The sequence below is a fragment of the Hylaeus volcanicus genome, chromosome 2 (assembly GCF_026283585.1).
Source record: "Hylaeus volcanicus isolate JK05 chromosome 2, UHH_iyHylVolc1.0_haploid, whole genome shotgun sequence".
Lineage (NCBI taxonomy): Eukaryota > Metazoa > Arthropoda > Insecta > Hymenoptera > Colletidae > Hylaeus > Hylaeus volcanicus.
In genome coordinates, this window is record NC_071977.1 from 22,457,451 (window position 1) to 22,484,093 (window position 26,643).

A 26,643-nucleotide genomic window follows, 5' to 3' on the forward strand; every position below is an offset into this window, starting at 1 on the left:
AGGTAACGAGAGAGGTACTCTCTGCTCCAATTCCACGCTCGAAATTTCATCTAGACGAGAGTTGTGCTTGACTATCTTTGGCGAAAACGTCCCGTCGAGGATCGATCTCGAAGACGCACGATGGCCCGTGCAGCTGCCGAAGAAAAATTTTACTGGATCTCGTTTCCCGTGGATCGACAGCTGCGTGAATGCCGCTGCCGCGCGTCTGGCGCAAACAATTATGACAACCTCCTCGTGACGCGTTATTGCTCCTGAGCGTATTCCTGACAGCGTGGCCGTGGAAAACGGAACGCGAAAAGAACACGAGGAGAGGCTCGACCGCGACAATGAACGGCTAATTTAATCGTAGCTGGAGCAGGTTTCACGAAGACGAGTCACGGCTGGACGGCAAAGAGGCACGCACCAGGCCACACGCACGTACGTGCCACGTGGGAAATCATGCGTTACAGCCAAGGATTATCCGACACCGATCTACCTAGGCCAGGATACACCTCTGGTGTGTCCCCTGGATCGGTAGTCTCCATTCTTTTCGCGACGTTGGTGGTCAAAGATAACGTCATGACTCGTGACGTGGCGATGAGAGAAAAGCGAAATCGTTATCTGGATACAAACGTGGAGGAATGGAAGATATACGATGAACTCGTATCAATCCCTCTCTTCAAGGGAATAATCGGGCTTAACGTGCGATTGCTCGAAAGTCACATATGAATGGAATCTTGGTTTGCTTCCCTTTCTATTCTCACAGTATATTCCTTGCTTGGCGTTTATTGCATTCTACTTTCTATTTCTATATTAATTAGACACTTTGGTTCGAGTATACATTTTCAAAATGAATCTACAGATACGTATCCCTTGTGCAGAGGTTTCAACATTCGAAAATTAATGAATGGAAGACCATGTGGTCAAGCTCGAGGTTAAATCTCAAAAATAGAATGAAAATTCGGAACAATGTTATGTGTAGACTAACATGTCTAGACAGCCGTTAAACTAAGCTAAAATAATTTCGTATCGTAGCTCCTTATCTTTGTCATTCCTAGATAAACATTATGTTGATAAACGCTCCAATTTTAATCGAACAACCAACGACCTTAAAACGATTCATCAACGATCCTACGTTCGGAAATTCGTTATCCTAACGGAAATTTCGCCGATCTCTGTCTCGGGACAGGCACACCCACTGTTTGCGTCGCCGGCGGGACAAAATCCGCGGCGTACCGTCGTTTACTGTCGCTATCACGTCGTGTGAACAGTTATGCAACGATCTCTCGAGGATGTTCCACGGCTGTCGTCGATGGAAGGTCGAACGGTCTCTTTCTCTCTTGAGCACGATAGATCGTGTCCTCGAGAGGAACGCAACCGCGAGATCGACGCCTCTGTGTAACCTTTGCATCGCGTGATTCAGCGAGTGAACTTTCCACTGTTACCCAGCTACCGCGGGTCTATTGCACTTTCTATGTTATATATCCAAAAAAGATTCCCCCTTTCCTATTGTTTTTCCTTTTTTTTCTTTTATTTTTCATTTTAACTGGTTAAACGGTCACTGTCGTCGATGTCCTCGCGGAGTGGCTCGACAGAGGGGAAATTGTGAACGAGGGTAGGTCTCGCGGTTGTAAGAAGACTAGTACGCGAGATGAGCTTTACCTCGATATCTCGACTCGATATACTCGCGACGCGACGCCGACGACGCGCGAACAGCAACTGGCCGCCTTTCGAATTCGCGGCTGGTTTGCACCTCGCGTCGGTTATCGCGCGACACGAGTATCCCCACTACTCTCTTCCCCGCCGTCGATCAAAGATCCCAAATCCCCTCTCCGCGTTTCTCTCCGCCACTTGGTCTGTTGCTGTGACGGCAAACTGCATCCCCACCGTACAAGTGCAAGCTCCCTCCCTCGCGTGCTTTTCAGTCGGTTTTCCGCCGTCTTGGAACGCGTGTCTTGCTCCCAGAGGTCGGAGGACGGTGGTGTCCGCAGAAATTGCATTAAAAATTGCACTGTGCCATGCATATGTAATGCACCGAGAATTGTGACGACGTTAAATGGTTTTATCGCGGTAAATTATGTTTTCTGTAATGTATACGTGGATCATCGATGTCCGATGCAATGCAGACGGTTGTTCTTGCTCGTGTGATTAATGTCTTTCAGGTGATGCAATTTCTATGGGGACTACTACTGTGTACCATCTTATTTTACTTTCCGTTGTTATCTCGGAAGAAAGAATTATTTGTTCCTCCGAGCCATACTGTTTTTCTGACAGATGTTTTTTTTTTTTTTAAATCAGTACCCAGAGGTGTATTTAAGCCATCGATTATTAGAACGCGAATTTTCCGTGTCGAACGAATTTCAATTTGCTAAAGTCGATTATAAAAATAACCGATAGTATCGAGGAAAAAGTGCCTGCATTTCATTTCGTTAGCTTATAATTACCAGCGAACAGAGAAATATAAATTGCCATGCTAATTTGCCGATTTATTATCCGAGCAATGCAAATCGCATTCGTGCACGCATGTGACAAGCTGAACACGCGAATCGATTCTAACAAAACGAACAATCACACATACCAACTATGATTCATGGAATTGCACAAATTATCCTTCGTTATTCGACGCTTTCGATGAATATTTTACCTATACCTGAATTGTTCCTAAACTTTTCCCCATCCCTAAGCACAGAGGGCAAAGTTTCAGTGGAGCAACAAATTTATTTTTGTAACGACGCCCCGTTATCGGTTCTCGTATCTCCGTTCCATTTTTCCCGTCCACCGAATCGATTTGCCCTTGCACTTTTAACTTGCCCCCGCGACACGACACTACGGATTTCGCCTCTCTAGTCCTAGATTGGCTGCAGTCTGTCGCGCGGGATATTTGCATGTAAACGCAGGTACGTAGGTCACGTATCGAGCTATGCCAACAATGTTTCGCGCCAGGCGTAAACTTTTGCGGCTGTGATCGCGAACACGGCTCGTCGGTGAAACGATACGGTTGGGGATACGTTTCGTTCGCCACAAAAGCTGCGCGATCCGAGTTGATCGAATTAGAATGGCACGTTTAATCGGCTGACGCGTATGCGAGCGCGAAACAATCGTGGGAAAAAGTCGAGCCTTCCTTGGATCCAAGTCTGGCATTTTAATTATTATTGCACGCTGGCATCTGCGAGCATTCTTTTCGTTGCGTTAGGGTAATAGACGTTTGTAAAAGTAATCATTTGGATATAGTATAAGAACTTATCAACAAAATAAGAATTTTATTTTGTACAACAAAGAAATTGAAGTATCATTGACAATGAACTGATTTGTTCCAATTACTTGTTAAATAAAAATTCGTTTGGTGTTATTTTCGTACTATCGTGATAATGTTCGTCGAAACATTTTTCATTCGTGGTATCGCAGAATATTTTCATATTACCAAGAGACCATAAAGCCGTGTCGCTGTAAACGTAGCTTCTTACTGCGACTTCACGAGTCATTCAATTTAATGAAAACAGTTTGTCGCGATAGCTGTTTGTATTTTTGTGGAACGTGAGATTAGAAATAGAACAAATTCATAGTGCTATACGACTTCAACGGTATCGTTGATATAGATATCGTGTGTACTCGTAAAATAAAATATTGAAAAGTGAGTACCTCGCCCAAGTGAGGGGTTGGGAGTAAAGATATCGAACACCGAGGATTTTTGCGAAATTCAACACATGGCACGATGATATCATTGCTTTTTATATCATGCTCCATTTCCGCGATGCTTTCTCCGGTGTCGCGAAAGGGAGTCTTATCGGTCACGCTGATAAGGCGCTGACAGATAACTCTGCTGAATATCGGATCTTCCGCGGCAACGATTGCTATTTCAAGCGATTATTTCGCTGGCCTCGAGTTACGTTTCATACTTCAGTACTCGACGAAACGTAGCGTGGAATTTCATATAAATTAAATTAAAGTTTAAATTGCTTTATGTTTATTTCATTCGTCGATCTGTTTTTAACGTACTAATCCACCATTAGTAATTTCGCGTGGCAATTTAAGAACACATACTTTCATCCAGGAATGTTATGGTCAGTGAATGAAACATTCGTGTTCGGTACTTCTTCAACGAGAGATGCTCTGTCTAGGATTTAAAAATTTTAAAACAGCATTAGCATGTCTGGAAGTTGAAAGGTCAATTGGTTTTATTCAATTAGCTATGTTAAAATTGAAGGCGCTCTCGCTACAGTTTCCACGGTGCAGGATTTTCCATTCCAGCGACAGTGTCAGAAACTGACGCAAAAACGTGATCCCGACGTGTTTAATAGTCACTCGAGGCTAATCAGGTTATCGCTTTTTCTCGCATTAACAACGACAAAGGCGCCATTAAATTTCTTAGTCCGCGATTCCCTTTCTTTGATCCCTTTAATACGCCCAACCCTCGATCTCGAAGAGTGTCTCTATTGAAAAAATTAATGAATCAACAGAAGGGCTTGCAACGTGTAAAAATGTAACGCAGCACTCGACAAGAAGTATTTAGTGACAATGATACCCTCAAGATATGTGAGTAAAGACTGATGGGTATTATTTACAAGTAAAAGATACAGATGTTGGATTCTAGTATAAATACTAAAAGTTTTAAAATTGCAATTTGAAACAAATGTTTTATAGGGTACACTGGAGTCTAATATTTAAATTTGTTTGCATGCATTTAATGGTTTTACTGTTTCAATTGAAAGGATTCGCAGAAGAACTTCAATTTGAGAAAGAAAAAACATTGCTATTCCCTTGACTGTGATGGTGCTATAGTGCTCCTGTTTTCCTCGGACAAATAAATGTTTCGTTCCTTCCTAATTGCACGGTTCGCGAATTTTTTCGATGAATGTGGAGAAAGTTCGATAAATAATAGAGAGGGAAGGCACGTGAATTCCGCCAATTTTTCAGACTTCTTTCAGCGCGCGAACATCGCGCGTGATTACGCGAACGAGCATCGAAATAATCCGCTTTTCCATAATGACGATCACGATTTTTACCGTTTTTCAGTCGCCTAATCCTCGATTTCCAGCTGAGTCTGGCCGATAGTCATTAATAGCAGGCGAAAAAAAACGCGCGCAAACGAGAGCGATCGAAATTGAACCCGACGCTGAATGAAATTTGTATGTAACCGATTTTTTTTTACTATTATTACACTTTCGGTACGTTCTATGTTTGGATAAAGAGAATTGTCCTTTTCTAACCGATATGGAAATTTTAGAAGCATTGTTTAGGAATTTATTTTAACTTCATACAACACATTTTTTTCGAAAAAAATCGATTTTGCTTTAATAAAATTTAACCTTTTTTTTGGATCTGTTGGTGTTAATTTTATAATTTTCCGATAGTTAAAAATGGAAAAGAAAATTGTTGGTAAAAAATTGTGTCAAAATTGATATAAAAAGTCATGTGATTCTTGTTGGTTTTATTTATTATTTTTAGATTGAAATCACTAACAATACTAATTAGATTATTACGCACATATTGTACGGATAAATAATTGGTATTTCTCCTATTGGTGTGTAAGGAGCCTAAAATATAAACCGCCTTTTTTTTTTGCGTTTCCTAAAAAATCGTATTTTTTGATCTTTCGATACCAATTACTCAGGCTACAGTTGACCTATCGAGTTCGGATTTTTGTTTGTTTGACGCAGAATCGAATTATTTACAAAACAGTGAAGGCGGTTTGTCAAAATTCTATTTAGTTAACAAAATAAAAAAAAATTTTGTTGAAAGTCGTCCTGTCTTTTTTTGAAAATGTTCTTGGAGAAAAAAACTCATCGCTGTTTTATAGTTTAGACTTTGTAGAGCAATCTAAAAAAAGGTTGGGTACGATCGGATAAGGCATACTGTGAAAAGTGTACCGAAAGACGTCAAATTTTACTTAGTAATAAACAGCTGGTAGTGCCCTCCCTTAAGTAACGCGTGTATTTAACGCATTGGAGAATTTTGGTTTAATGAATGCTTGTGTTTTTATAGCGTAAAATGTTCTTTTTTATTTCGATGGTATTGGCGATGGTATCGGACGTGTAATGGATATATTTTACTTTGGATCGAGGTAATATAGAAAAGCATATTTTTTCTGCAAAAATTAGATTCCCTCTTATTATATGAAATAGTACATTCATGAATGTCTCCAATTTTTCGAACTTCTTGAAACTAAAAAAGCAAAAAGTCCTCACGTGTAAGAAGTGCGTAGAATCACTGGCATTAAATACTCTCTAAAACAATAATTGATTATTTCGCTCGGCGATGAGGATATAAAATCATTTTTGATAAGAGTAACACGGTTTCTTTTCCTCTCTTTCGGTATTTTCCCCGTTAATTAACCGGTGATTAATTATGGGCGAGGGTTTCCGATAAAAAGCTTCTCCTCCCGCGCGAAATTGCGGTGCGCTGGTCAGTCGAAACCGCAGGATCGTTTACCGCGGAGTTCCCCGTCTGTTTTTGAGCATTTTCAATCCGCGTAAGGATTTTTTTTCCTCCGGTCGGTGGGTTGCGTGATTTATCGCTCGGCGTACGCCACGGTTGCGTCTTTATCTTCAACGAGGATGCTTGTTTTGAGCGGACTATGGCGATTAATTTCTCTTAAACTTCGTATGCGACCGACGTTTCTGTTCCTGACGTTGACTGAGAATCGTACGAAAATTTGTGGAAACACTGGGGACATACAGATACGGTTTATATCTGGCAAGAGACTGTAACTAAATATAATAGTACACAGGGAGGTTTTGATCATTTTCTTCTTGGTAAATTTCAACGTGTGAGGTTTCTACGAGACCAAGCTGCAATTTTCTTAAATAATTTACTTAAAAGAAACAACTCAAATGACTTGTTTACAACAATAAAATTGTGATACTGAAATCCAAGTACAATGATCCGTGCAAAATTCCGTGCAACATTTCACTATATAAATCCACAATGACTTCGACTTTGAACCAATTCCGAACAACCATAAACGCGAATAATCGGATCAAAATCAAGTGTTCGCTCAAGGCTCTCGCATATTCGCGTAAATCTTTCGAGTAGATAGGCATGATTCACAGTGGCAGAAGTGGCTTTCAATGCCAAGTTGATTCCGATCCGACTATAACCATCGAACACATTTTTAAACGATTAACTGTCGGCTAACTCTAAATTACGATCGCGTTGGATTCACAACCTAGACCTTCGCATTTTCACGCCAGCGAAACTCCCGCGCGCATTTCGAGAATTCAGTCAGATACGCACTTCAATCCTAATCGATTTCCAATTCTAAGCCACTCGATCTCCTCCATGTCGTCTCGAACCCTTGACATTCATCCTCGACGCAGGGAAAGGTTCTTCCGTTCGCACGTACGATATACTTTGTTTTTTCCACACGATGGATATTTCGTTTCAATTATAGCGTGATTCGAGATCATTATGCGGACCGATTCGTGCCTCTCTTGAAGCTAAGAATCAAGATTAGAATTTAATTTAGAATGCTAACGAAAGTTCTCTAGATTAAAGTTAAAAAATGGTATATCTTTTCATTCGCCATACTTTCGAGTGAAATAGTAAACAAAGAAGCAATGGATCGTAATAATCGACACGCTAAAAAATCCTCGCTATAACAAAGATTGGATTAACCTCTACACTCGCATTTTAATTTGTTCAAACGTTTTGTTCCAGAGTTGAATTTGTAATTTTTTCATTCAACACGCAACAGATGAATAATTGTCTACCCTTCGCTCGGTATTTTTATTTATTCGAAATTGTCGTTTAGATAAAAATTTCGCCCGTCCCTATCACGGTACCGTTGCAAACGTTTGTCATTCACACTCCACGCACGAAAAGTTGGCGTACCTGCGCGGTATCGCATGTGCTTCCAATGCATCATGAAATTTCGTTTTAATTATAACGTGTTTCGAACCCCAGTTACTAAATAACTTTTGAAATTGCGAGCGTTGCACGACCGCGGGCAAGTTTAAGTTTCATTCTGTCTTTCATTCGCGGCGTGGCCACGTTCAAACGCGATTAATATTACTTTATTTTTTATTTTTAAATCCAGCTTGTTCCGTTGCGAATATAATGAAATTGCGAAAGCGTACAGAGAAAGAAGAAGTTGTTATTTAGATTTATGTGGGGAGTGTTTAATTACTGCACTGAAAAATCTCACTGGAAAAGATTGCGAGTGATGTAGGAATTTCGAAGATTTATCATGTCGGTTAATTGTATTTGTTTATTCTTTTTTTCACGAAATTATTGCACTTCTCTCGGATGATTTATATATTGAGTGTTTAATGCTTTATTTATCCTTTTGCGGGCAGTGAAACTTTATTAGGAAATTTTTAAAGATATAGATCGAGTAGTTCATCAACCTCGAAGAATATTAAGAAAAACAAACTCTTAAAGCCCCTTTGAATCGAGTGCATGGACTTTCCATGTTCACAGAATAAAGAGCACGCAAAATATAAATTGTCTGAGACCGGCGCGCATCAGAAACGATCCTGTGAGCACGAAGGGGTTAAATCATCGTGGCTGACGTCAGTCACGTGAAAAATCTCGCTCCCTTCCACTTCTGGCGCAACAATTCATACGCTTTTCCGGGCCCCAGATATTCCGGGGTAGTTCACTCCCGTCGGTTTGATGTGTCGGTTAAATAAGCTCTCCAGCCCGTGGAGAAAAAGTCGCGGTATCGCGTCTCGCGGCTCCTTCCCTCCATTTCGGCTCTAACAACTATAAAGTTACGCCTTTTATCATTCTGTCTGCACGTCAGGGATGATACGCGGCCGTTCCGAAACCCACACAGAATCTGGCGGGCGGCGTTGCATTTCAAATTGAAATTCTCCACGGTCGGGAAATTTCAGTTTTCAACGCTTTCCGCGGTTATCGGCCACCGCGATGAGCTCTCGCGTTTCCAGTGATTTTACTTCAAGTTCATCAACTCTGGGGCTTATCAACGTTTTGTGCCGAATAGTTGCGTTAATTCGTGCCGTTTTGTTTTGCTCAGAATTCAAGGTGAATGGGAAACGGAGGGGATGATGGCTTGATCTGAATTTTTTTCTGACAACTTAGAGGAAGGAGGAGAAAGGATAGTTAGGAATGTAAAGAGATTGCAAAGGGGAATAATGGGTCCCATATAAGGGAATGTAAAACAGAAATATACTTGGAGTATCTCAAAATTTATTACACATGAACTCATTATTTAATTCCATTTCTTCACAAGTTCCATTGTAAAAGAAAATTCTTCATCTGTTCTATCATTCCCCTCAAACAGTATTTCGATATCTGCTTGAAACGTCACCATGCAAACCTCCAAAAGAGTTTCAATTCACTTCCATAAGAGAGACTATCCCATTCTTCCTTAATTGCCCGATTACCGCGCCAGTGACTGCCACGCCGTTTCCCTCGCAATGTTTTCGTTTTCCCTCCTGTTTCTACCGCGTTTGCCCTTTTTCGCTATCACCTTCCGGTCCGTCTTGGTTGCCTGGCCTTCGTATCGTGTCGCGTTGAAATCCCGCACGGAAATCTCACGCGAAGGATCGCGGGTCAACTTGTCACCTTCAACTTGGCGCAGACTCAGTCGCCCACCCTTTCGCTGATAAGAAACGGCATCGATGATCGATTCGTCAAGATGTCATCCCGCTCGTTTGTCTACGACGGCGGTTTCCTGCGGAGGTAGACGCCTCGATCCCTCCTAGCTCTTTGGCGCTGGTAAAATATCGAGAGGGTTGGCCGTGGCTGGAATTAATCGCGTCCACGGGTATTTCCGATTTCCAGTCCACCCGATCGTCCTGGACACCGTGAGAAATTAGGCTGATTCCATCGGTAATTATTTCCATTAGTACCGCCGTTGGGACGCGTGTACGGATATCGTCGACGCGATATTGTTAATCGTGGGGATTAATTAGACGGTGTATTGGGAAAATTGTTGTGGCTGTATCGACGACAGCAGAGGAATTCCCCTCGAATGGTGTCTATAGTATGTTACGATGTGGGGAGGGTTAAGTTGGATCTGAGATTCAGAATAGAGCAGCACCTATACGAGATTTTTATTGGACAAGTACTGTTCTTTTATAAGGTTACATTTTTCAGGTATTTTTAACAGGAATTTTTGTATATTTGTTTGTTTCACGTCAGAGAGCAAATTTATTGTTCGTGATCCGTAATTCAATCTTTGATCCTCAAATATCTTGTGTTATTGTTCTGCTATTCAAATTAATATATGAAACATATCCTTAAGTTAACCTCATCTTCTCTTTCCACAATTTTTTCCCACCTTTCCTGCAAAGTCATTATTACATCAGTGTACCATAAATTCTACCTCAACGATGAACTGGTAGAAAGATAACGCAGCATCCATTCTCGTGACACTGTCGACAGTTACATCGGGTCACGTTCCAGATTTCAGATCATTCTCCACCTCGAGAAGGTGCGACGAAAAACTTTAAAGCTACTCAAAATTTGAAGTTGCCTGAAAATTTGAAGTTCTCGAACAATGTTGCTGATATTACCCTCGTTGGCCGTACAACCCCGAATTTCCTCGAACGCGTATATTATGTAACGTTCCCTGAGAACGATCGATGCCGGCCCCGGTATATCCGTGACATAGTCGAAGCTGTTCTCCTGTGTCTTCGAAACGAGTCCAACACGGGCACTCGTGTTTTCGAGCGAGCCAGTGCCGAGCCAGCTGATTAATTCCGTGTCACGTTCGCTCGTTAAATCATAGTCCGTGGGCTCGATCAACAAGTGTTACTTCTCGGACGCAGTGCGCAGAAACCCAGAAGAGTGGAAAAACAGCGATTGGGTAGAGACCGAACGATCTTTTCAAATAGCTTACGCTCTTTATCACCTAGCGCATTCGTCGGACTCGTTCGAACGCACTGTTGCACGACTCTAAGACACTGAAACATGTGCAATAGGTATACGTTGGTCGTTCACCATTTCAAAAGTGTTGGCTATAAAATGCAGGAACAACGTTGTCAATAATTTAGCTATTTGAAAAAAGAGGTCGGGGTATTGTGCGGAGGTGAAGAGTTGGCTAGTGGGTCTGATTGGTAACAGTATACTGTTTTAAATTTTGTTGCGAAAGTCGTGCAATTTATTAGAAACTGGTGTGCCATACCATGTACTGTGCACAGTTGGGAAATTGCATAGCGAGTCAGATTGGTCTCCTAGATTATACTTAAAAACTCTACAATATAGACTATGGAATTCTACAGTACAATAAAGGAGACTATACTGTTACCAATCAGATCTCCTAGCCAACTTATCACCTCTGCACAGTACATGGGTCAATTTGGACCGTCTTGATAATCTCCATTGTTAAATAAAACGCTCGAAACGCACAGGAGTTGATCCGAAAGTTTCCCATCCAGTGCATTTCGTCTCCCATCTCATGCTCAACGAGGCAATCGATCCACAGCATCGCGGAGATGTGATTTCACAGACATTTGGCTCGCCCAACTGTCCCGTGAAATACAGTTTCGGTTGAGACGGCACCAAGGGTTTGAGCACAGCCGACCGTCTTCGTAATCCCCAGTGTTAATACGTTGATTAGCACACTGATTCGCATGGAGATGTCTACAGGACTAAAATTTCGTCTCGAGACAATTAGAAACTAAAGAATCTAACATTTGTCGTATTATTTATTTTTGAATTCTCGTTAAAATTTACGAATTCTATCCAGATTTGTTTTCATTGATACTTACTCCTTCAAATTATTTATTGAAATTCTTTGGTGAAAAGCTCTGTCCGTATGTGCGCGATGTGGCGCTCAACGTGTTAAATAAAACGCTCCAAACGCAAAGGAGTTGATCTGAAAAATCCTGTCCGGTGCATTTCGTCTCCCATTTCATGCTAAACGAGGCAATCGATGCATAACATCACGGAGATGCGATTTCACGGACAGTTGGCTCGTCAACGGTCCCGTGGAACACAGTTTTCGTTGAGACAGCGATCGAGGGTTCGAACACAGCCGATCGTCGCGGTGGTCCGCGTCGAGCTGAAAGGGCGCCAGGCGGATGGCGCGGCGGCGTCTCGACTGCTTCCCACCACCCGACGTATCCATCGACATAAGCTAGATGGGTCCAATAACCCCGGTGCCAGGTCTCGCGATGATATCGTTGTTTCTCCTCCAGGGGCAGCGGGTGCAGACGGGACGCCGCCGTGATCGGGAACTGCTATTTCCGTTTCCGGATCCGCCGTGTCTGTTTGCTTACCAGGTGAACTCGCGCGCCTTTTCGGCGCGGACGATTGCTTGGTTATTTTCTGCTCGATCTGAGCCCGTTTTCAGCTCGGTTCAGGAATACGCGATCGCGCTGGGAATATTTTTAGCTATTTTACTAAAGGTTCGTGCAACGTTTCCGCAACAACGGCGAAAATAGGACAACGATTCGCGGCTTTCTCGGGATATCGACTTTTCGTTGGAGGGATGGTAGATCGGGGATGGTTTTGCTACAATGTACGGGTGACAGGGGCTTTTCGCTGAAGAAATATGAAAATTAATTCCGGAGGGGAGGTGTTATAGAACGTAAATCCGAATGGGATTCGTGGACTTTTATAAGAGTAGGAGAGGAAGGTAGATCGTGTTGGATCCCGAGTCCGGAGATTAAAGACGCAACACTTTTATTATAGAGACTTTATTGAATTGTAATGGCAAGTACGCACGCCAAAATGCAAGGAGTTTATGTAGGCTAAGATAACAGATTTCGGGTGCAATCTGGACAGGAGACTAGAACGGTTAGAATTCGAAAGCTATGAATAAGATGTTTTTGTGAGGATGATTCTAACGTGATATCTGCGTTGGTTATTCGTTGGCTATCAGTTGATCATACAACAATCGGTGACAGGGGTTGCGACGAAAAGACAAAGACTAACACAGCCTGTTACTATACTTCCACAAAGAAAATCGTAAAATCCTGTTTTTCTTGAACATCACAAAATACTAACGCAAGTACTCCAAGCAAAACAAAGTTACTCTTTACCAGAAATACTGAAAACATTGCACGGGTATCTTCTCGACTCACAACGAACGGCGCCGCGGCGCAGTCCACGCGAAATACCACATCGGGTCATACGTGTCCAGTGGCACAGCAACGGTATTAAATACTTCATTCGGAGCACGATCGCCGCATCTCGAACGCGGAATCTCGTCTCATTTTCCGTGGCTTTTAACGATCCCATCAGCTGAATATTTCAAAGCGTGCGCGTCGCAGGGCTAGAGAGAAAAAAAATATCGTCACGCAGCCTTTTTCGGCGCGAGGAACACAGAGTCAGAGGGAAAATACGGTACCTTTACTAAACGAAGCCGCGAGTCATGGATTTCAAAAAGATTTACTCGCTGTGCGCGCAACTACCGTCGCGTAAAAGGGAACCGTCGGGTAGACGAATCCTCTCCATTAAACACTGGGTCGGCGCACTGTTCGGGAACGTTGACCCAGTGCCCGAGGACGTACTTCACGGCTTTGCTCTACGAAGAGGGGAAAACGTGCCAGGGGGAAACTTTGCGGCTTGCCTGACGTCGTTTGAACCGATGCATCGTGGTGCATTGTTTACAAATGCCGAAAGAACGCGACCAGGACGACGAGAGCGCACCGGCACGGCGAACTCTGCTGAATCCGTCGCAGACGAGATTGAGGTCGAGATGGGCGAATGAGAAAGACGCAGCTGGATAATCGCGTTATGGAAGAGACAGGAGAGTATTGTTCGCGAAAGAGGTATTTAATTGCGTGGGGTGCGATTAGACGAATGTACAGGTTTGCTTGGTCGACTCGTGAACGATAGTAGGAATCTTTTGTCATTTTGTGTCTCGAAAGAGATTCGAAACTTTCAAGACTGAAGTCGATCTTCAATTCTTGATTCGTTTCTAGGTCTCGGTTGATTTCCATGTTTTTCTTAGCCTCGCAAGTCTTGGTTGATTCTGAAAACCGCGATCAAAGTCTCGAAACTTTCAACGAGTCTGGAACATTTCGCGTCGATTCATTTAGTAATTTATGGCAGATGTTCGAGACTTCAAAAAAAAAAAAAAAAGTTTTCCAAGACTTTCCAAGATTGAGAATCCAAGCTCGAAACTTCAAGACCAAGAGTTCAAGACCAAGACCGAACACCACTTTAAAACGTTTCAAGACTCGAAGATCGAGCTAGGCGTTCGAGACCTTCTGGCGTCTAATAGTATTCGATGCGATTCGAATCTTTGACGTCAGCCGATCTATTATTCATTCGATCCGGTCTTGAGCCCGCCACAACTTGGGGATCGTATGGGTGACAATGAGTGTGAATGACAAGTGTTTGGGACAGAGCGGATGGGATCGAGCGAACGTTTAGGTTAGATGAATGGATTCCGCAATGGATACGGAGATTTCGGCTGCTGGAGCACGAACGAGCTCGGAAAGAGAATGGTAGCGGAGCTCTCCGAAAGACCGATAGGCCGAGAGCGAAGAGTAAATCGGAGTATCGACTTCGACGCAATTTTGTTTTAGTTTGTAAGGACCACCTTCTTCCATCTGAATCTGCTGTCTACCACAGAATGTGCTAAGAGGAATCATGTTGTATTAAATAATGTAGCATATAAGGTATGTAACATATTGTAATGATACTTTGATTTATTTGTTCGTGCCCTCAGGCGATTTTTAAAGGATTTTGGGATATCGTAGGTTTTGGAGCGTTTAAAGAATTGGAATTCACCGGTGTTCGATGACGAGTCGAAGGATCGTAACTCCAGCGATGTGCTCTCAACAATGACTTTATTTAAAATGTGCTCAGACCTCCCCTTTACAAAGTGTTATTGTTTTTATAGTCTTTGTTGGCAATCGGGCATGACCATATATGGTCATGATACCAGGCGCGAGTGCTGCAAGCTTGCAGTGCTCGCGTCAAAGTATGTCGCTGATTTCGGACATTCTTAGTCGGGTCGTTACTCACTTAGCGATGGTCGATCATATGTTGCAATAATCGGGTGTCAGGCCACAACAGTGGTACTCGAATGAAAACCTCCAAGTAAGTGTTCACCTTTGAAAATGTTGTGCTCGAAAGAATTTACCTTATCTGATCTCTATGTTCTCTGGGTTTTCTACGTCTCCTCAGAGGGGACATCCGAGTACAAAGGGTACTATTATAAACTATTAAAATTTTGGGATTATTAAATGAGCTACTTTTTTAGAAATCACCAGATCCTGAAACGTTTGCAAATCGGTCAACTATAGTTAAATTGAAATTGATAGAGGAAGTGAGGCTCCTCGACTAAACGGAGCTTAGGCGAGGCGACATTTCTCGTCTGTCCGACGGTCACCTATCGCCGTTTAGCCGGAGACGGATAAGGACACTCAGCGATAGAATCGTGTGTTACCTTTCGAGTGTTCTGGTAAATAAACAAACGGTTCGGGAGGGTTGAATCGAGCGGAGCTCAGCTGGACAAAGACAAATTAGCCGAAGTTAGGAAGATAGAGACTCTGTGGGACACCGGGGGTTGGCGTGACGTAGGGGTTGATGGAGAAACATGAACGAAAGGGATCGGACGACCGCAACGGCGGAACCTGAAATTCCAAAGGCAGAATTTCAGGGGCTCGGCAACACCAACGGGGGCCATAAGTGTAACGTTTCGAAGCGACGTGCACCAGAGGCTCGACTATATTATGGTGTTTCTCACCGGAAGTTATAATTGTTTGCCGAGTTTCTCCTGGCGCACGATTCCCCTGGGGAAGAGGGGAGCCGTTGTGTCTGGCTTCTCGCGTTTTCGAGAACACCTTGTTCCGAGGACTTTGTTGCGGATACAGTGACGTTTTTGCTCGTTTCGCTCGTCGACGGGATTGGTTATGCTTTCGGTGTGCGCGACTACGCTTTTGACGCGTTTGCTAACGCTTGGAGATTTATTTGTAAATAACAAAATTTAATTCGATGCATTGGGTGGCAAGGTGCTCTATAATTATTTTAGAGCATTTCAATTTCGGAAAAAATTTAATTTAGCCTGGCCTAACGAAGGTAATTCATAGCTAGAGGATGATGGTTAGTCGTAACTTTTGGACTTACATTTTGTTTAAGGGATGATACAAAGGGGTTACCAATCGCGTTAGAATTTTATTTTCTAATAAAACACATGGTATGGAGTATATCAAATTTTTCAACAATTAACACGTTGACGGCTAAACAAATATACTTGAAAATTTCTATTGTAATTAAATATTATTTAGACAATCGCAAACTATACAATTAAATATTTATTGTGGTATTTATTTTTGCGACTCTATAAACATTTATGAATTTTATTTAGATTTATTTGATTTGATGCTTGATTTTCAGAATTAATTCTTTTAGTTCTTCAGTGAAAAGCACTGTCACTCATATATGGGTGACGTTGCGATCAACGTGTTAAGCGTGAATGTAGATGTCTTTTGAAAGTCTACCACTACTGGAACATGCGTTAAATTTCATACCTCTTTGTTTAAATCGAGGTACTCCACATTGCGCTCTGATACCTATCAAAAATTTCCATCGATGTTTCATCCGACAGTGGAAATATTTAAAATTTGGGGGTTGCATTTATGACACGTATTGTATACTAATTACTTTCGGTCGAGCGAGGCGTGGGAGCACCGAATCGATTTCATAAGTGAGAGAGTTTTGCACGCTTGGAAATAAATTCTGACGCGTCCGTTACGCAACGACGGATATTCCCGACGCGTGGAATTAAAATAAAGATTTTTCTTTCTCTCCTCTCTTTTCAAATTTTGGAATCGCATCAGGAGCGTTTCCTTCGTCCGTGACCGGCGAGAATTTTCGGCTCTAGTTCCATCTCGCGTAGCTCCGAGAAGGGCTGTCGCGTCTGGCGTGCTTTCGAGGAAAAGATATTGGAAGGTCCGCGCGAAACTTCGAGATTCCGCACACTTGCGCGCGAAGAAAAATACTAACGATAAATTCGCCCTTTCCTACTTTGCCTCTCCGCGGGCTGCACGCTTCCGCCTTCCCCGCTGTCGGCGTAGCCATAGGTTGGGCGCTCGTAAAACCTAATATTTTTCGTCATATTTCAGATGCACCGGCTTCTCGATCGCGGCGCCGATGGAAAACTCGTTGTAAATTGCGCGAATAAAAGTCATCGTAAACCACCTGCGGCCCGATAATTCGTGAAATATCTAGAAATTATCTTGACCGTCTTTCCGTCGTCCTCGCTCACCCGTTAACCGTGTAATAGATTCCAACGGTGGTGCTGGTACTCAAATATCGAGGGCTCTTTTCACTTTTCGACTCTGGAAGAATGGGTTTTTTGGAATTTCTCGGGGGAGAAGAAATTTCGAGTCCTCCAAGGGTTTTTACTTTCACGTCACTACAATGTTGACTAAGAAGAAATAAGAAGAAATTTCGTCGACTAGATCTTGTATTTTAATTGCGCCCTTATCGAGTGCTCCAAGGGGTTTCGCTTTTACGTCACTAAAATGTCGACTAAACACTGTCTTATAATTTTTTCGAGACAAAGTGTGAGTCGAATCATCCATAAATTAGGCACGTGTCTTTGGCGAAACTCGAACAGACTTCTACCATTTGTATATCTCCAGTGAATTCAATAATACCAAAAAACAAGCTCGATACAACTCGATGCTAGTTTTCCAAGACAGCATGGTCGTCAAGTACCAGCATAAAACGCCATTTAAAGAGCGACCCGCTTGTAACTTCCTTACTTCAACAAATGATACCATTGCACAGACGCACCCTAGACATCTTCTTCTTTCTAGTGGCGAAATAATTGAATTTTTTTAAACTCCTTAAACGGGAAGACCCCTTGAAACGCTAATAAAAAGACTACCCCGTTTCCTCGTCGCTGGCTCTTTCAGCGTTCATTTTCAGTACAATAAAAACCCTCGCGGCGGTTTATAGTCGAGTGCGGGTCAGCGATCCATTTAAGATACCCGTTGCACAGACGGCAACGTCGTAAAGTGCCACTGAAATTTCTGCGACATTCCGCGCGTTTTTCCATTTCGCCGTTCCACGGTTCGAGGGAGGTGCGCGTGACGTGCAGCCATGAGCGCATGCATAAATATTTATCCATGGGACCGATGCGTGTGGCCCGACTCTCCAGTCTCCTACACACGCGTGCCGGTGATGCGGAATGTATTTATTCGCGATCCGACTATTTTCGCGGACGAATAAGCCAAAATCGTCCGATTAACTTCTTGGAAACTGGCGACTTCAACGGAGAGACTCGCAAGTGGGTACCGGGAGCCATTTAAAGAGATTTGGGTAGGTTTGCTGAAGAAGTTTTGAGTTGAAAGAGGGAAATTAAGAGTAAAAAATGATTGTCTTACATTTGGTATGTGTGACCACTTGTTTCGGGATTGGGAGAAAGTTTAAGGTTACAGAATAAAATCCAAAGACTGCAAAAAATGCACTAACTACAGTCAGTCTCATAAATATTGGTACCGTCTACGTCTATTAAAGAAGTTTGTCTAAATTAAATAGCAGGTTTGATGTTTTCAAATAAACGTTTTATTATAAATATGTACATGGATAAACTTTACTAATGAAAAATTTATTTGGAAACATCAAACCTTTCATCTAATTTACGAATATTTATGGGACCGACTGTACGTAATCTTACTCTAAATTTATTTTTATCGAGTTCCACGATGCACGTGTATGGTGAAACAAAGCAACAGTCATCTACAGAAGGCCTCCTGAACTCTGTGTCATCTCTACCCACTTCAATGTGATCCATTTCATGACAATAACTTACGTTTTTTGTCATCGTCCCAAATTCGCGTGACTTCTGTCTCGAGGCTTCAGATTCGTTTCTGTCCGACTTCGTGAGGAGTGCAGGTTCATGTCCACCGTGTCGTACGTGTCCGAGATCGTCCCTTTGAGATCCCATGTTTGGAGGCTTTGCTAGGTAACCGGTCCTACGCGACCAGTCTCGCCTGAATCGAGTTATGCGAGTCTAGGGGGTCTCTATCTCCTGCTACCAGTTGGGAATCGTCTTGTTCTACGCGTCTGGGGTCAAACTTATCGGGTTTTATTATTTTAGGCTTGACTTTATCTTGTGCCATCTGGTTTCCATTCTCACTGGCCAACATCACCTGTGTACAGGATTTAAACGGATTTTAAACGCACCAAGTGTCTCTTGTTTTGTTTATTTCGCCCGTGCAAATCGGCGAGAGTATCTCGTACGCGATGCGCGTTTCGAGGAGGTTGTTACATCAATGTAAACGGATCTCTGTGCACATAAGCTTAGCGAAGCAAACTCCTCCGAGCGAAGGTCTACGGAAAAGATTTCCTGAAACTAAGCATAGTAATTCAAAGCGTGCTTACTAGATTGATCCTGAGCTTCGCGAGCGATCCTCGACTCGAAGGAAATCCAAGTTATTCGAAGGTATTTTTATTCACGATCCAAAACAAAGCAGTATTCTCAAGTTTCGAGAAGTTTTATCCACTCCTCCGCTCTCTCTTTTTGTACACAATTATTGACGTTATGAAATACCGTCCTAAAAATATCAAAAGAAATGTTATTCAATACACCAAAAATAAAGTTATAGAGCACAACCGCGCAGCTACGAGTCCGCGTAATACGAGAGCTCGTTTCGCATTAATTTAAATTGGTCGTGGGGAGGGGGTGGGGCAATTGATTGTCGATGATACCGTCCCGTGCATTTTGCATGAGCTTTCCCCGGTGTTCGTTAATTTGCCTGAAATTCCGATCGAGGTATGCTTCGGCAAAATAATAGCGAGTTTTTGCAACGACGGACCACCGGTAACGCGACATTCATCACTGTCGACCGATCGTTCCGATCGTGTCTTACGTGCACCGACAAGAAACGCAGGATCGTGGAAATTGCCATGAACGATAGCCGTACGTGTTCCCTACCGTTAGGTGTTGTGTACGAAGGTAACGCTTTTTTTTTCTCTCTCTCCCTATCCGCGACGTGTAATTATCCCGCTTGGCGAACGTGGTTGTTCATTAAGGATTCGAATCGGAGTGGCATGGATACCGTTGAATTTATGCTAACAAGCACGTCGACAAAGGAACCGCCTTTCTAAGACTTCCGTTTTTTTTTGTTCTCGGTTAACCTCGAACGACGAAGAAAACACCCGACACGTAACTGGCACGGTAATGTTAATTTGACCCAGATTTGAAAAAGTACCACGCGCGACACGGGATAAGAGAGGAGGATTTTAACGTAAGGGGATTTAGTACAAAGATTAGAAGGATCAACTATATCGCGGGAGGATTAACGTTGCAATAGTACGGCTGGGAGTGTTTGTTACCACGTTACTTCGTGTTCCTCGCCGAATTAAAAACACACTAGTTGAATTTAAAGCGGAGTTTCAGAGTTTCTTTTTTCGCTCGCAAGTGAAACTATGTTTATTCGGTGTTTTAGCATTTGAGAATCGCATTTGGAAAATTGATTTACAGAGATTTCCCAACACGGGACTCTTCTCGAAATTATCGGATTATTGATAACATTTCTGCTGCAATTCATGGTGAGAATTATTGGAAAATTATTGGATTTGCCTCTCCACTTTCTACTTCCAAAGATGTAGTACGTATAAGAGGCATAAATTGAGCCCTGTTTAGTTTTAAATCTCCTTCAGAACTAATTGAGTTGTCCATTCGAGTATTAGAACCGCCACTCCATTTTCTCCAGAGTGTCAAACGGTTTTCGATGGAGAAGTGCGACACTCCTAATCGTGGTCATTGCATGTCGCGGTATCGCTATCAGGACTTTGGGACTTCTTATTCGTCGTATGGCGGCTTTCTGTTACCCTTTCCACCGGTTTTTTGACTTTATCGCCGCAACCCACGAGGTCTGGCGTGCCACCAGCCTCGCTGCAGGAGGATACTGACGTGCCAGTAAGTGGCCCAACGTTCTTTTTTTTTCTTTCTTTCTAATGGGCTGCGTTACGAGGGAAACAACGGGGTAGGGAGAACGTGACCTGTAAAAAATGTGTGTCGCGTATTAGTTGTTTAACGAGCCGCGCGCATGTTAAGTCACGCACGTGCAGAGAATAGGGAATAAAGCGGATTATACTTTGCTTTCAAATCTGAACGGAAGGCAAAATCTTTGGTCGATTTGAACGAAATTGAATAAAATGCCTAGATTAATAAGTAGTTCAAGTTCAAGTTCGTATATTTTAAGGAGTACTTAGTTCATATACTTGACTGTTGTACTCGGGGGAGTATTTTTTGTTTGGTATCAGTTTTGAGGTAATTCTCATGATTTTTTTTTGCAAGCGAACTACTAGATATAAAGCGTTGAAATTCGGTACGTTTATTTATACATATACAGTTGGTCCCATATATATTCGTACTCTCTATATTTATTGAAGAATATTGACTCTAAATTAAACAATAGTTTTGACCAAATTGTTACCAAATGAATTTTTCATTATAAATATGTATACGAATAAGCTTATACATGTATATATTTATATATACATCAACATATTTATACAAACGCCTATAAAATAAAAAAAAAACGCGACATAAAGCATCTCCCGCGGTACAATTTCGGCAAACCATCCCCAAGTCGTCCGAGAAGTTTCTATTCGGCCATTCTATCGACGCAAGAAGAGAAAAAGGCTCCAGATCGTATTGTTTCCCAGCGTTCGCTTCGTCGAAGCACTCGACCCACCGAATCGGTCTTATTTACCGAGCTCTCGAACGCCACGGTGGGTTTCAGCCAACCTCGAAACCTTCCTTTCGAAAGTCGTGGAATCTTTTCCGCGATTGTTGGCCGACAATCGTCGTAACGAGGAATCGGGCCGGGGTAACCGCGCTGGTTAAACGTAGCCGGTGGCTGCGCGCAGAGGGGTAAGGGTTGCATCGGGATGGAAGGAAGCCGGGGAATCGAGCTTTTCCCTTTTACATTAAAGCGCGGAACTCTTCTTTCGCGGAATTGAAATAGTACGCTGGGAAATAGGTGCGCGTAGAGGAGAGGAGTCTACGAAAGCGTGGATGCCAGGGGGGGTTGGAGCGAGTACGCGCAGCCCCAAAGAGAGGACGGCCCTCGCGCGGAGTAATTAAAACTCTGAAAGTCCCTAAGTCGCCTCAGACTGCGCATAATTTGCAAACGCGCTCCTTCGCCCTCGTGTACCGAGACTAGGTTTGAAAACGAACGGAGACGGAGTGAAGCTGCGCTCCGCGAGCAAAGGAACAGAGGGAGAGACTTACCGCCGACACTTCTACCACCCCCGTCTCGTCTCTCTCTTCCTCTTTCGACCACGGTTTTGCTTTGCCACCAGGTTCACGCAGCTTTTGCGCGAGTTTCCCTCCCCCCTCCCTTGGCGTTCCCTGTTTCCGGTGTTTATGCATCTTTCAGTCTGGCCGACGGGCTCAGCTTTTCCCGTTTTTCCGTTTTAACGCGATCTTTGTCTCGCGGTCCGGTCCGCTGTTTGATGTTACGAGGGTTTGCGTATGGTTGGACACGGGGGGAAGAAGGTTTTATGATCTTTTGAAAGTTGAATTATTTCAGTCTTTTAAATCGTTCCGCAGTGGTGAAAAGTGCCGTTGGTTAATGTTTCGGATTAGAACGAAAGTCTTCTGAATTATAATATTAACCGTTTCAACGTTAACTATCATAACTGTCAATAAGAAAAATAATTCACCTTGATAATACACCGAATAAACATTAATAAATATCGCCGGGTCGGTGTACAATCGCGTCCTGGGGACCAAACGGCCACGACAAATCGATCATTATCGAGAATTCACTTCACGGATTTTTATGAGATTGAAATACGTTGTAGCCCACCCATAATTAGCGGGGATTTATGTCTTCACATTAATGACTTTCAATTCATTTACAAGATACACGTCGTCGAACTTTGCCATTTACACCTGCGAATCTAAGCTAAAAATCACGATCTTTTACATTCTACATTTCCCAACCCAACCCTCAACCAGCACAACGATGACTTTTAACCTTGTATAGGTCACTGGTACTCATTCTTACCACTAAGGATGCGGCGGAAATTTTGTATTTTTAAGTTTCTACGCTCATCCACAAAAAAAGTGAAAAAATCCTCAAGGAGTTCTACCCTATAAAGGGTTAATCCTCCTCCCTATCTCCGTAATGTTCCACGAACGATACCATATTTCAATTCCATAAGAATCTCTAACCTCCAGACCAGAAAACAATCGATTTTCCCGCGCTATGACCCACCGACACTTTTCCACCCTCTTCTCTCTCCCTGTTTCGCTACCCCCTACAGCTTTGCATCGCCACTACCGTGTTCGCGCAGCGTTCGTGCGTCCTTCAGTCTGGCCGACGGGCTCGGCTTTTCCCGTTTATCCCGTTTTTCCCGTTTTTAACGGGGATCTTTGTCTCGCGGTCCAGCACGACGTTTGATGTTCCAGCTCTGGCCTGAAAGCGAGCGATGCATTTTCGTCGATTTATGCCACCGTGTTTCGCGAGGGGGGACGATGGAAAAAACCGCGAGGAAAGAGGCTTCGGTGGAACTTGTTTCGAAGGGGTGAGGTGGCGCCAAGAAGCGAACGTTGGAGCTTTTAAAAAACCGACGAGAGTTGAAAGGTTGGATAAAACTTCGAGGCTCGATATCTGCGCTCGAACGCGCGACATTTTTACCTTCGTTTTAAAGTGCGGCCGCGGTCCTTGGAGTCGGGGACCTTTTCGCGTTTGGAAGACCGCTTCGTAGATTCCTTTCGTGAGATCGAGTGCAGGCTCTTTCGAGTGCAGTCAATTACAGATACTTGACTCGAGATGAACTCCTGTTTCAGCAATTCAATATTCTACATGGAAATAGTCACACTATTAATAGGCTGTAGATGATCACCAAAACTGTAGATTATTCTATATGCATTGTATACTTCATGTGTGTTTTCATAATAGTGTGCGCTATAAATGCATAAAATCCATAGTGATTACTAGACTGCGGATCTTTATGTATTTATAGGAAATTTGAATGTGTATGAAACTACAAAATGCAAATATGCAAGAATATAAAAAGATAGAAGGAAAGTTCACGTTATAAGATTTTCAGAATAAAACAAATTCATATTTAGGTTCAATTTTTGTAGGCACGTTTGCGAAGATTTTATTTTGCATAAAGATCCGCAGTCTAGTGATTACTTACTACACGCTTGCTCTTCATTTTAAATGATTTTTTATGTTACACCAAAAATCTTGTCAATGGATAAGCATTCCATCTTCATCCAAAGCAGGGTTGTTTAAACCAAGAATAAACAAGTTAAAAATACCTATCGAGCCAGCAAAAAAAATAATGAACTACACTGCACTAAAATCACTAATTATGAAACGCTCGAGTTCAAAAACTACCCCCGAGGACGTTCGAGTTCACGACTCGTTCAAAATTCCGCCAAGTCCAATCCACCGCTCCCAAAGGTATCCGATTCGAATGAAAGGACCCCGTGTTCGTGATGCACCGAAAAATACAGACGACTCCTTCGCGACGCGACCGGGACTCGCGCGGCACGTAAAAAGGAAAAATCAATCGGCGGAGCTTTTCGCTCGATCGCGGAAACGTACCTTCCCGCGCTACGTTGAATAAATTCGTTCCTCGAATTTTTACAATGTCTCCCCGCGGGCGTTGAATATCACTTCAACGAAATACTAGTCGCGATAAAGGCAGTCGCCCCGGTCGTCCGACGTTCGTTAAGGGAAGTTCCCGTGTTCTTTCCGCGACACCGGTGTGTCGTTATTACATCGACGCTATTACAATCTTTCTCCCGCGAGGTTTCGACTCGGATTGATGGGGAATATATATATATATATATAAAAAGAATCTCGAGATCCCAACCGGTGGTCGAGGTTGGCTGAAGGCGAGCGGGGGCGCGGGTGGAAGAGACCATTAACGCCGATCCAAAAGATGCCTGAGCGACGTGATATTGGAAATCCTCCTTTTTACGGAAATCCTCATCCCTCGAGAGTGTCGAGCCACTCGATTTTCACGTCCTCCCTAGATACCCGACCTCCGTTCTTTGCGATTTCGCAGCAACTATCGCCGAACGGGAGTTTCCAACGGATATGTTTCGCGGGACGCGCGACTCTCTTTCATCAGGTGTAAACGTCTGTGAAGGGATCGTCGAAGAAAACCCGGTGAAGTGGGTGTACTTTGCTATACCGTCGAGCAACTATTCAGGAAGTCCTATCGTGGAGTAGGGATTGGGCTTACAACAGAAAGCTTGGCAGTTTAAATACCCCAAAAGATAAGATTACAAGTAGACACTTAACACAACTGTTTTTATTCCGATACGATTCCTAGGCTCCAATCTGTATTCTTCAATCTGTATTGCTATTGTTAGGAGAACCAGTGTCATCATCCTCTACAGCAGAAATACTCTGCAGTGACAAAACAAGACGAACAGGATGGAAGAGAATTACAGAATAACTGAAAAAACTGGTTCGATGAATAACCACAACGGTTTCTGCCATTCAAAGACCCATTTTTGAAAAGGATCTGTGGCGAAAAATAGTCACCACGTGTCAATAGAAAGTAATCCAAATAATGAACGCGAGACTTCCAAACATTGAAATCGAAAACAATCGTGGCAACTCTGGTGGTTTCTGAAAGGTATAATCCACTGGGTCTTTTTACACCTGGTTCGACCAATAACAGCGGTTTCATATTGTCAACAAGTCGAAATTGATTCAAAACCACGCAGTATCGATTGACGGACCTGTACGTTTGTATGGTAACGCTTGACCACACACATCACATGTCACAATAGCAAAGTTAACTCCATTGGACTACAGAATGTTGCCTCATCCGGCATACCGACCTTTTTCCAACTCTCTATTACCTTTTCCTCCATTTTCAGCTCATTGTTAGAAAGAAAGCATTCCTCCATCGGGGAAACAACAGTTAGAGAATCTGAACAATTTATATATCGCAATCCACTGACGTAGAACTACCCAAAACATGGAAAATACCGTTCGATATGCAGTTAGGAGAAAACTATCGATGCTATTATGGCTCCTGTGGATATTCTGATTTAATCATTTTTATTTTCCGGAAATAGACCTCTACGTTTGACCCGACCCCATTTCATTTCAATTTCTTATATTGTTCAAAATTGAAAAAGGTTAGGACTAGTAGTTTGAGTGTATATTGTGTACTCAGCATAAATATTCATAGATTGTATCTATTATATGTAACTCCACAATACACACATATCACTGGGTGTAGTATTTAACATTTATCATTACATTTGGAATTGAGATGATAAGATAATAAAGGTGATAACTAGACTACGGATCTTTATGCATTTATAGGAAATTTGAATGTGCAAGAAACTACAAAATGCAAACAATACGCAAGAATATAAAGTAAAGATTTAAAGTAAAGTTCATGTTATAATATTTGCAGAATAAAATAAATTCCTATTTAGGTTCAATTTTTGTAGGTACATATACAAAGATTTTATTTTGCATAAAGATCCGCAGTCTAGCTGATAACCATCATTCCTGAGAAAGTCTAGAGCCTTTGACAACCAAGTCCAACTATTAAGAAATAATTTATTTCTGCCTGAGTTTCCTCGACTCTCACGCATTCCGGAATTATTTTTGGATACCAAGTCATCCCCTATTCGGTTTTACCAGACCCCACGAAAGATCCTGAATAGTACAGGGACCGTTAGTACGCGTTAGTCGAGCTTTCCCAAGCGCTTGTATTTTCGTTCTTACACGTTACATTCTGTCCCATTCCATTTGACCATACGCGTTGCTATAAGACAGC

At 42.7% G+C, this 26,643-nt stretch overlaps 2 protein-coding genes across 7 annotated transcripts in view; one reads left to right on the forward strand and one right to left on the reverse strand.

Annotated features, from left to right (window-relative positions):
- The window catches only part of LOC128885019 (E3 ubiquitin-protein ligase MYCBP2), a 279,219-nt gene that overhangs the window by 36,708 nt on the left and 215,868 nt on the right, over positions 1 to 26,643 (forward strand). The gene's annotated exons all lie outside the window — the stretch shown is intronic.
- The window catches only part of LOC128885024 (uncharacterized), a 136,499-nt gene that overhangs the window by 26,363 nt on the left and 83,493 nt on the right, over positions 1 to 26,643 (reverse strand). Inside the window, exon 1 of one of the 4 annotated variants that reach the window (XM_054138763.1) lies at positions 1,642 to 2,924. The exons of the other annotated variants lie outside the window; for them this stretch is intronic. The gene's annotated coding sequence lies outside the window, so the exon portion shown is untranslated. Of the gene's footprint in view, positions 1 to 1,641; positions 2,925 to 26,643 lie in introns of those variants that run through there. 4 annotated transcript variants of the gene reach the window in all.